The sequence below is a fragment of the Hylobates moloch genome, unplaced genomic scaffold (assembly GCF_009828535.3).
Source record: "Hylobates moloch isolate HMO894 unplaced genomic scaffold, HMol_V3 SCAFFOLD_6, whole genome shotgun sequence".
Taxonomy (NCBI): Eukaryota; Metazoa; Chordata; class Mammalia; order Primates; family Hylobatidae; genus Hylobates; species Hylobates moloch.
Genome location: NW_026652281.1, coordinates 11,686,097 through 11,696,754, shown reverse-complemented (window position 1 = coordinate 11,696,754; position 10,658 = coordinate 11,686,097). Strand labels below are relative to the sequence as shown.

The 10,658-nt window shown below is 43.5% G+C and overlaps 1 protein-coding gene across 4 annotated transcripts in view; it reads left to right on the top strand.

Moving 5' to 3' along the window:
• Positions 1 to 10,658, top strand: part of WWOX (WW domain containing oxidoreductase) — an 804,193-nt gene that overhangs the window by 411,805 nt on the left and 381,730 nt on the right. The window lies entirely within an intron of this gene.

Sequence of the window (10,658 nt, the reverse complement as noted above, 5' to 3'; positions counted from 1 at the left end):
CTTTTAGTAGAGACAGTTTCACCATGTTGGCCAGGCTGGTCTCGAACTCCTGACCTGAAGTGATCCATCCACCTCGGCGTCCCAAACTGCTGGAATCTGAGAAGTTATGTGAAACTAGCGATGCCCTGGACTAATGAAATCTGGATCCATGGTGGGGAAGGATGTTGCGGTGGGGTTGGAGTGGCAATGAAAGATGAAAACCACTGTGATCCCACCTGCCCATCATCAGATTTCAGTTCTGGGGGAAAAAATACTTCCTCTCAGAGTTAACGTAGAAGGTTTCCGGGGGCATGGACCTGAGTCCCATCCCCTTTGCAAAAGTAAGAATGGTATTCTAGCCTGACTCAGGGTTTTAGCCAACTTCTCTGGATGCTAACGCTATTCTCTTCTTCTTATACTTGTCCTCCCTCCCAGGCACACATCCATTGGAGCTTTGCAGGGCCTATCTGCCCTTAGCCCTTGAATGTCCTTTTTATTTTAACACTTTTATTGATATATAATGTGCCCACCATATAATTCATCTGCTTAAAGTGTACAACTCAATGGCTTTTAGTGTATTCAGAGTTTGCATCCACCATCACAATCAGTTTTACAACATTTTCATTAACCCAAGAAAATACCCCTTAATCATCATCCCAAATACCTCCTCTCTCCGCTTCCTGGCAACCACTAACCAATCTACTTGCTGTTTCTATGGATTTACCTATTCTGGATACCTTATATAAATAGAGTGATATGTTAGTGGTCTTTTGTGTCTGGTTTCTTCCTCTTAGCATCATGTTTTGAAAGTTTATCCCTGTGACAGCATCTACCAGTTCTTCATTCTTTTTGTGGCTAGGTAATACCCCATTGTATGGATATACCACATTTTGTGTATCCATTAATTAGTTCGTGGATTTTGCGTCTATTATGAATAATGCTGCCGTGAGCATCTGTGTTGTCCACAAGTTTCAGCGTGGACTTCTGTTTTCATTCCAATATCCTTTGATGACATGTCTTGGCAATGATGTCTATGACACTGGGCAAGTGTCTTGAAATGTTTTGCATCAGAAAAAAGTCATCATTGCCAAGGCCAGCAGATCTCGAAAAGGGGACCGGGATATGTCGGTGATTTTTTTCATGCTCTACTTACAGTATGACTCGTAACTGTTAATGGCTGAGCTCCTCAGTAGGTGAAGAAGGAAGGCGATGGCGTTTTCTATTGTGGGCCTCCCTGCTTCCAGCCATAGCAAGGAGCGAAACGAGATGCTTTCTGAGAAAGGAAGGTGCTGCGATCTTTGATTACTACACAGCTTTGGCAGTGTTTGTGTGATTAATGAGTCCACGTTTCCAACGTTCCCATTTAATGTATTTGAGGCTTCTAACAGCATTGCCTTTCATGTGTTGCTGACTGTTTTTGAGATTTATGAGGCCTAACTCGTAAGCGATGTGTGTCTGGATTAAGAGAACCTGAGAATCTCTATTTATGTCTGACCCCAGGAAATTCCCTTTAAGCTGCTTATCAGAGGTGCATGCTGAGAGCATGATGGGAAGATGCAGTCCTCAATCCGCTGGTAAAATCTGAATTCTGCTCTCGTTTCATTTTCACTGAACAGAAAATAAGCTAACAGACCCTAAGGTCTATCTGTAAGTACCTTCCAACTGTTCCACTTTTGTAAATTTAGTTTAAATAATACATATGTTGAAGTTCCTGTATCCCCCCTCCCCCGTATTCCGGGTCTTCAGTGTGACATTTAAATATAATTCCTTATTTAAAAAAAAAAAATCAAGGTTATTTTGATAAAATACATGCATCTTTAATTTTACTCACAGCAAAGCAACTCTTTATTTTCTCTCCAAAAGCACAATTGATGTGCCACAATCTTTGTCTTTGCATTTTTAAAACTGAAAGAATATTTCCACACCATTAAAAATAAGGTTTCTTAAAAATATTCACAAGGTGCACTTACATGTGTATATGCATGATTTCACCACCAGGGGGCATTGTGGTTTGACTGTCCATTTAAACAGCCTGCGTTCTATCAGTTTACCCAGAAAAGAGAAGGCCTGCGAGTATTTCTAATTCCTTCCAAGAAGGAATCATATCTGGAAGAGAACAGATGTCGATTCTTTTTCCTCACTAGCAAACAGTAGTGTTGTCAAATTTGCTAAACTTAGCCAGTTGAAGATTAACATGCAATATATAATATGCATGCTCCTAAGTGTACAATAAATAGTAAATCACATTTTTATGCTTTCTCTGAACTTGGAAGCTGCAAATTATGTTTTTTTTATTCCCTGGGTGTGATGAAGTAAATAACATTCAAGTACATTTTAAAGATGTGAGTCAGGGGGAAAAAAAGTGCTTGGCAACTGTGTTTGATAGATTTCTTTTATGATTAATTCTCCTATTAAGTTTTAATGACTTTAAAGATATAAAGCTAGAAACTACAAAACTAGGCATGGTTAATAAATAACTGAAATACCAGGTGTATAGAAATGCATCTATGGAAAAATGAAATGATATGTTCTCTAGGATGTATTAGGAAATGGCTCTTTGGCAAGTTTAGAGGGTAAAGTATCCCTGAAGGGGGAAAAGGTTTAAAAACAGTAAACTAAAGAAGATTGTTTTTCTGAAAGAAATTCCCAGGAGAAAGGTACTTTCTGAGATTCACATATGTAGATTACATTGTTATGAACCAACATTTATTAGCAAGGTTGATCTCTCAGAATGCATTTGTCCATCTCAGATTTTTAAGAATCCTCGTACAAATTTTACAGGGTTTCCACCTCGCAGTTTTCTTCCAGGGTTGCTATGGCATGGAAATTACGTTGCTATTTTGTTTTGTAAATGCTCAACAGACTGGCTCATTCCGGAAGCGGGCGTCGTAGTGCCAGTGTCTTCGTAATACTGTCTTTTTTTCCCCTTTAGCACACAGAACTTATGAAATATGACTCTGTTTATCCTGAATACATCTCTGTGCATCGGGGAGGATGGGAGAATTAATTCCAGTTTCTTAATTGCAAAAGTGAGGCTGGTCATGGGGCTTGGAACCACGCCACGGACGCATGAAGCCTCCCCGTTTACATGCCAAATCCAGAGCTTGTGCATCTGCGCTCAGGGCTCTCTGTGGTAGGCAACAGCTGGATTATTTACTTTGTAGAACATCTCGAGTTCTTAATCTGAGCAGTTTAGAAACCAAACCCACATTAATTAATGAATAATGACTGGGAAGCGTTGCTGGACTCCCAGGAGAAGAATGTATAAATGCGTATGTTTTTGTATATGCTTACGTATATGCCTTTGTGCACGAAAGGAGATACATGGTGTATTTCACATAGTTCCTTCTCCTCCACTAAGGGATATTATTGTTCCTGAATTTTTCTGTGCCGCCGAAGCACAATAGGTTTTAGAGCATTCACACCAGGCAGCCCCCACTCTTCAGAACTTCAAATCTAAAGATCTTTTAAATACACAGTGCTTCCTTTTGAAAGCTGTGGCCCATCCCAAATGAATTCTAATCCTCAGCCTCTAAAATGCCTGGAGTGAGAAAACAGAATATTCTTCTTTTCTGTTTATATTATTTCATACTGAGTTAACTCACTTGCCAAGAGTCCGAGGCAGCTTCTGGCTTGACAATGCCTTCTTCAACTAGCCTAGTTTCTAGAATAAAGTTTGGGTCCACCAGGCCCTCTCAGTGGGGCTCAGGACACCCTGCGATGGAAGAGACAGGAGAAAACCAATCTGTTTCTCCCTGAAAATCATCTTACTTTTTTAAGGCTTCGTACCTAGATTTGGCCTGGTCAGCCCAGGGAGAGACTGTTCAAGCACTGGATACCTAGAATCTGCTGGGCTCCAGAGAAGTGCTGGGCTACAGCGCCCAGTGCCCTACCTCTTGGGGCCAGCCAGCCTCACCAAAACATCAGGCTTTTGGCTTGCTCCAAACTCAGGAAGTTGCTGGGAAGTCTGGCTAGCAACACCCTCATTCCCAGTCCTGGCTTTGCGTCTCGGCTCTCGCTAGCACAGGGAGCATGCAGGCTTAAGGCTGGAAGAAACCCCAAGCATTTGGCCAGGAAGAGGCAACTAGTTCCAGCTGGCCCACGCACTACGCTTTAAAAACTACCCAGATGATCTGATTCTGTAGAGGGAGTGGGTGGAGAGGACTCCAGGGCCATGGAGGAAGATTGGGCCTTTATCTCCCTAATCATGAACAATGTGATTTGGAGACAGAAGGACCCGGTTGGCTCTGCAAGCTGCATTTCCTTGGCTGAACGCCAGAGGAGAGAAATGATCCGGCAAGAAGACACGCCATCCCCGGTCAGCCCCTTCCAGACCCTTGCACTCCTGGGTCTTCTGCTGAGTATCGGGTTGGTCTGTGCCCAAGAGCTGCTCGCTGGGCCAGCAGGGGCTGCCTGGAGAAGGGGAGGACAGGCTTCGAGTTTTTTGGGTAGTGACTTCTGTGGACGTGAAAAGACTGCATCAGAAATCGGAGGCAGCCCTCCAAACATAACTTGGCCTCTTCGTTCTCCCTGTAGACACACAGGCCGTGTTCTCCTGGCCAAGAGTCCAAGCCTGTTTTTGGCGCGTGCTGACATTCTATATCGCTTTTGCCTCGGAAACGAATCTGGTCAGTGACTTAGCCCCTCTATAAAAATGAAGAGTAGAGCTCGAGTGCTTATAACACGTCATTTTTAGCCAAGAAAGAGAAGAAAAATGAAAGAGAGCCTGAGCATTCCTTTGATTCCCTCCACACCCGGAAGGTAGATTTAGTCTCCAAGACTGCCTCCACCTACTCACATGTTTAAGGCCCGGTGAGACTGCATCCTCCTTTTTTATGTCTGTCCCTTTTCTGAACGCAGGGACACAGAAGCCCCAAGTGGGAAGAGCTTTGGAGTAGAGGCTGTTGAAAGTTCTGTGGCGATTAATTATTACCTACCCAAGGTCTGGTCATTGCTATACTTGAGTTCTTTTCAGGCTAAATGTATCTTTTTGTGTGGTTTTTTTTTTTTTTTGGATAGACTCTTGCTCTGTTGTCCAGGCTGTAGTGCAGTGGAACAATCTGTGTATGTTCCCTGCAACCTCTGGCCCTGGATTCAAGTGATTCTCCTGCCTCAGCCTCCCAAGTAGCTGGAACTACAGGCGCCTGCCTCCACGCCTGGCTAATTTTTTGTATTTTTAGTACAGACAGGATTTCACCATGTTGGCCAGATTGGTCCTGAACTCCTGACCTCAAGTGATCCTCCCGCCTCGGCTGCCCAAGGTGCTGGGATCACAGGCGTGAGCCACCGTGCCGGACCTCAGGGTCCCTTCTCATCTGTGCTGTTGTCATAAACCCTGGAGGAGAAGCAAGATCTTTCTAGCAAGAGCAGCATCATCCCAAATAAAGTGATAGAGAACAAATGAAAAGAATCAGGAGTCTTTTGAGGAGACAGAACATGAGTGATTTCTGTGTGCTGACTATTTTTAAAGATGAGATTAGCAGTAATATATAAACATAAATAAGATTTTTTTTTTTCCCAGCCAAGAACCATAGATTGGATTTCACATTCAAAATGTAAATTGTACCTAGGAAACATCAATGCTTATTTTAAGCAAGTGACCCTTGGGATAAAAATAAAAAGTCAAAAGGAAATAAACAGTGTTACTGAGAAGTGATAGAATATTCTAGTTTATATCTGAGTCATTTTACAGCTCTGGCATTTCTGGGGAACACTTGAGAATACTTCCAGTCCGGTTGGTCCATAAAAGGCTTCCGTGTTTTTATGTTTTGAAAATACGCGCAGAGAGGCCCACTGCGTGTCATATTAGGCATCTTATTCTTGACTAAGCAGGCATGCAACATCAGTGTCACACACATATCACTCCCACACTCGACATTCTTTGAGAAATGCCTTGGTCCCGTCTCCAGCATTGCACATCTTGGCATGCGTTCTTACCTGTTGAGGGTTTGCTTGAATTATAATATGGTAGAGGAGGAAACACAGTCTTACTGTGCCGTGTGCTGAGCGCAGAGCCATTCTCAGCATCTCGCCTTGATTAATAAGGCATGAAAGATCCTCCGAATTAGCACCTGTTCAGACAAGCTTGTCCAACCCATGGCCCGCGGGTCGCATGTGGCCCAGGACAGCTTTGAATGTGGCCCAATACGTATTCGTAAACTTTCTTAGACCATCAGGATATTTATGCACGGATCTTTTATGCATGGACTGTGGTGTTTTTTGATTTTTTGTGGCGTGTGTGTGTGTGTGTGAGACAGAGTCTTGCTCTGTCACTCAGGCTGGAGTGTAGTGGCATGATCTCAGCTCACTGCATCCTCTGCCTCCCAGTTTCAAGCAATTCTCCATGTCTCAATCTCCCTAGTAGCTGAGATTACAGGTGCCCACGACCAAGCTTTGCTAATTTCTGTATTTTTTAGTAGAGACCGGGTTTCGCCGTGTTGGCCAGGCTGGTCTTGAACTCCTGATCTCAGGTAATCCTCCTGCCTCAGCCGCCCAAAGTGCTGGGATTATAGATGTAAGCCACTACGCCTGGTCTTTTTTTTTTTTTTTAATGCTCATCAGCTATTGTTAGTGCTAGTGTATTTTATGTGTGGCTCAAGACAATTCTTCTTCCAGTGTGGCCCAGGGAAGCTAAAGGATTGGACACCTGTAATCAAAAACAACACAGCCATCTAGCTGCAAGACATAGCTAATTGCTCTGCAGAACAGGGTTGGCCAGCTTGGCCTCAATGTCAGAGTGTCTCTGTGTTCTGTAGACCTCACACCCAGTCCCTATTCTTAGGTTTTATTTCTCAAACCAGGTTTTGCCTGAGAAATAACAGCAAATGATTCAGAGCACAAGGATGTTGCTCATTTTTGATAAGTAATTGAAAGCTGACCGTGCCCTCCAATTCAAAGCAACAGAGAAAAAGCTGGTGGTCCTGGAGAAAGAGTGGGGAAGCAGGGCATGAATGCCGGGAGCCCGCCGTGATCTGCAGATCTGAGCACTGTGCCTGCAGCCGATGTCTCTCCACAGGGCTGATCTGGTGGCTGGGGTGCCCCTGGTCTGAAGGGGTGATTACTGTTTCCTCTCTCTCCTTTGGCTATGTCAAACCTACCAACTCTTTTCAGGAAAGCAGATACTTAATTATCTTCTGTTGTTATATCTGCATCATGTATTGGCTGGCTGTTCAGAAGTATCCTCTCTAGACAAATAACGAGGAGATTTCGCCAGCAGGATCTCCTGTTAAAGTGTGCATGTATGCGTGTGTAGACACGTGTGTGTGTGTGTGTGTGTGCACACCTGCCTGCCCTTGCACAGTGGGCACTGTTTCCAGTGTGCAGCGAGGCCCTCCCCTCATGTAGAACAGGACAGTGACAAAGTCATTCAATCAATAATTGAAGCTTGCCGGGCATGGTGGTTCAGGCCTGTAATCCCAGCGCTTTGGGAGGCCTAGGCAGGCAGATAACCTGAGGTCAGAAGTTCAGGACCAGCCTGGCCAACATGGCGAAACCCTGTCTCTACTAAAAAATACAAAAATTAGCCAAGCATGGTGGCCAGCACCTGTAGTCCCAGCTACTTAGGTAGCTGAGGCAGGAGACTCGCTTGAACCCAGGAGGTGGAGGCTGCAGTGAGCTGAGTTTGCACCATTGCATTCCAGCTTGGGTGACAGAGCGAGATTCAGTCTGAAAAAAAAAATAATAATAATAATCGCACCTCAGTACTCTGTAGCCATTTTACCACATGTGATATTAGCTGTGCTTTTGCGGTTATCTAGGTCTGTTGTGTCTATACAGTGGAGTATTTGCAGATGCTCTGCCAGTGCACAATGCTCCCCAGCCCTGCATTCAGGGATACCAACTTGGGAGCTGAAAAGCAGCGATGGCAGGACTGTTTACACCATGGAAACAGGCAAAAACTACTGATCAAGCCTTCATTGTTTTGTTTATGTTGTCTTCACTTAGAAAGTGATCGCAATGTTAATAATGCAGGTTAAATTGAATAGTACAGTGCCTATAAACCATTACATTATGCATAGTATAAAAAATTGAGGCTATGTGGCTCACGAATTCAGCATTTTGGGAGGCAGAGGCAGGAGGATCACTTGAGCCCTGGAGTTCGAAACTAGCCCGGGCAACATAGTGAGACCCCATCTCTTTAAAAAAAAAAAAGAAAAGAAAAATTAGCTGGCATGGTGGCACATGCCTATAGTCCCAGCTACTGGGGATGCTGCAGTGAGCCATGATTGTGCCACTGCACTCTGGCCTGGGCAACAGAGAGATCCTGTCTCCAAGTCTCTGTCTCTCTCTCTCTCTCTCTCGAGTGAATATTCCTTCAGTGTATTAGTAAAGAAGCTACTTATGAGTCACTTACGCCATTGAAGAGTGAGTGGTGTACCAAAATATGTCTGTCTTTACTGTTTCACTTTCATCCTTCTTTTTTTGGAGATGGAGTCTTGCTCTGTTGACCAGGCTAGAGGTGGCGCGATCTCCGCTCACCGCAACCTCCACCTCCTGAGTTCAAGTGATTCTCCTGCCTCAGCTTCCCGAGTAGCTGGGATTATAGGGCATCCGCCACCATGCGTAGCTAATTTTTGTATTTTTAGTAGAGACAGTTTCACCTTTTTGGTTGATTGGCCAGGCTGGTCTCAAACCCCTGAAGTCAAGTGATCTGCCTGCCTCACCTCTCAAAGTGCTGGGATTACAGGCGTGAGCCACCGTGCCTGGCCACTTTCGTCTTTCTCGTTAACTAAGAAATATCAAGCAATACTTACATGAAACTGCACTTTCTCATCAACTGCAACATAATTTAGCTATGGATACAAGAGTTGGGCAGATATCCATGAAAGCGTTGAGTGAGAATCAATTGGCTCTGTGGGATTTACGATAAAGAATATTGTTTATTTTTATTTGTAAATTGTGTGCTACAGCTCCTTGGTATCAGTAAAATGTATAATAAACATGTGTGTATATTCACACACACCCTTTCATTTTGGCAGGAGTGTTTGTTAAACATTTACCACAGCACTGGATTCACTTCCATCCGCTGCTAACTTGCGAAGATGTTTGAGGATGCATGACCCGTGCAATACACCTGTTTCGGTGCCTGGCACAGAGTCGCAAAGCTGCAAAGATGGTGCTTGTTGGTTGTATGTGTTGTTTCCATCTGATGTCACCATTTGGGGGGAGCAAGATGACATGTGCCGGCCCCACATGTCCAGCAGCAAAGCCACCCGGCATAGTGGGCTGCTCGGCGTGCCTGGTTCATACTGCGTATTTATAGTCCTAGGGTGTTTTCAGAGAGCAACAGTCCTTTATGGTTAGCAAATTGCAGGTCCTCCCCTTGCTCATATTTACAGCCCTTCCAACTGCCTGTACAAAAATCGGGAAAAGGCAGAGGACGGCTTTCATTAATGTAAAAGCAGCTGGTTACCTTCCCCTCCCCAGCACACACATCGCCTCCTAGTACAATTAGTCACCATCTCTTTTCCCTTCTGTCAAGCCTTTTAGTGGAGTTCACAGGGATGCCTCTGGTCCAGACACTCTGACCGTTGACGAAGGATTTGAAATATTTTGAGAACTCTGAAATAATGCACACCAGAAACGTCCAGCTGAAAATGTCCAGCTGAAAAAAAACAAGATGACATTTTGCAATCCCATGCACATTGCAGGCATGTTGAATATGAAGGTCAGTAGTACTTCAGAGGGCAGGCATTCTATCCCCCAAGCCTGTTGCCTAAGAAATGTCCAGACCCTTTGAACAAAATGGTTTCAAGTGATTACAGCACGTCCTCAGTTACATCTCCTAATATATTTCTTGTTATTCTCGTTGAGTACTGCATTCAGACAGAGGTTGCCAATAAAGTTTATTGTAGGAGCTAAGTGTCAATATCTGTAGTACCCCCCACCTAGGGTGCTAGTAATTAAAATGCCACAGATAGTCTGGGAGAGGCATGAAAATTTGATGGCAAATTGATTTCAGGTTCATCTTGAAATTTGTCCTCAGCTGGACTCGATACTTCTGGCAGACATGGGATGGCTTTTGTCAGAAGGGTCTGCTGGAATGAGACAGAGATGTCTTGATCTGAATATTAAATACAACATGCTGTTTATGACAGATTATCCATTTAGTGCTAAAACACCCAGCTACTTCTGTTTACACATTCTTCTGCATTGAATGTGCAAGATAGCATCTCATAGATCCACTTTACATATGAAAAGAAGTTGTATCAAACTTACTGGGCATCAGAAATAAAGGATTTTAGAGATACTGGCTTCAAACACAGGTTATTCCATCCAAGATTCTAAACTTAGCAATGCAACTTGCACTTAATTTTAAAAAGCTGGAAAAATAATGATAAAGATTGTGTGATCAAGTATAGCAGCCCTGTGGTGTTTCCTCAGAATGGTGTATTACAGAAAACGAAAAAGCCATATACATGGAGAAAAAAACTCCCAATATTTAATATTATCAATTGCTGGTTCCTGTAAACTTGCATTCATGGACCACATTATAAAAATGATTACTCTTACATGTTGTTCATGCAGAAATGCACTACGATGATAATACACTTTTAAAAGTATATTTATCTCCAGAATTGAATTTGTAAGAGGTTTGAGGGAAAAATAGTACTGAGTTTTGAGTGTTTCTGATTTTAAAAATGTGTTCAGTAGAATTAAACGTGTTCATCAAAACCCAT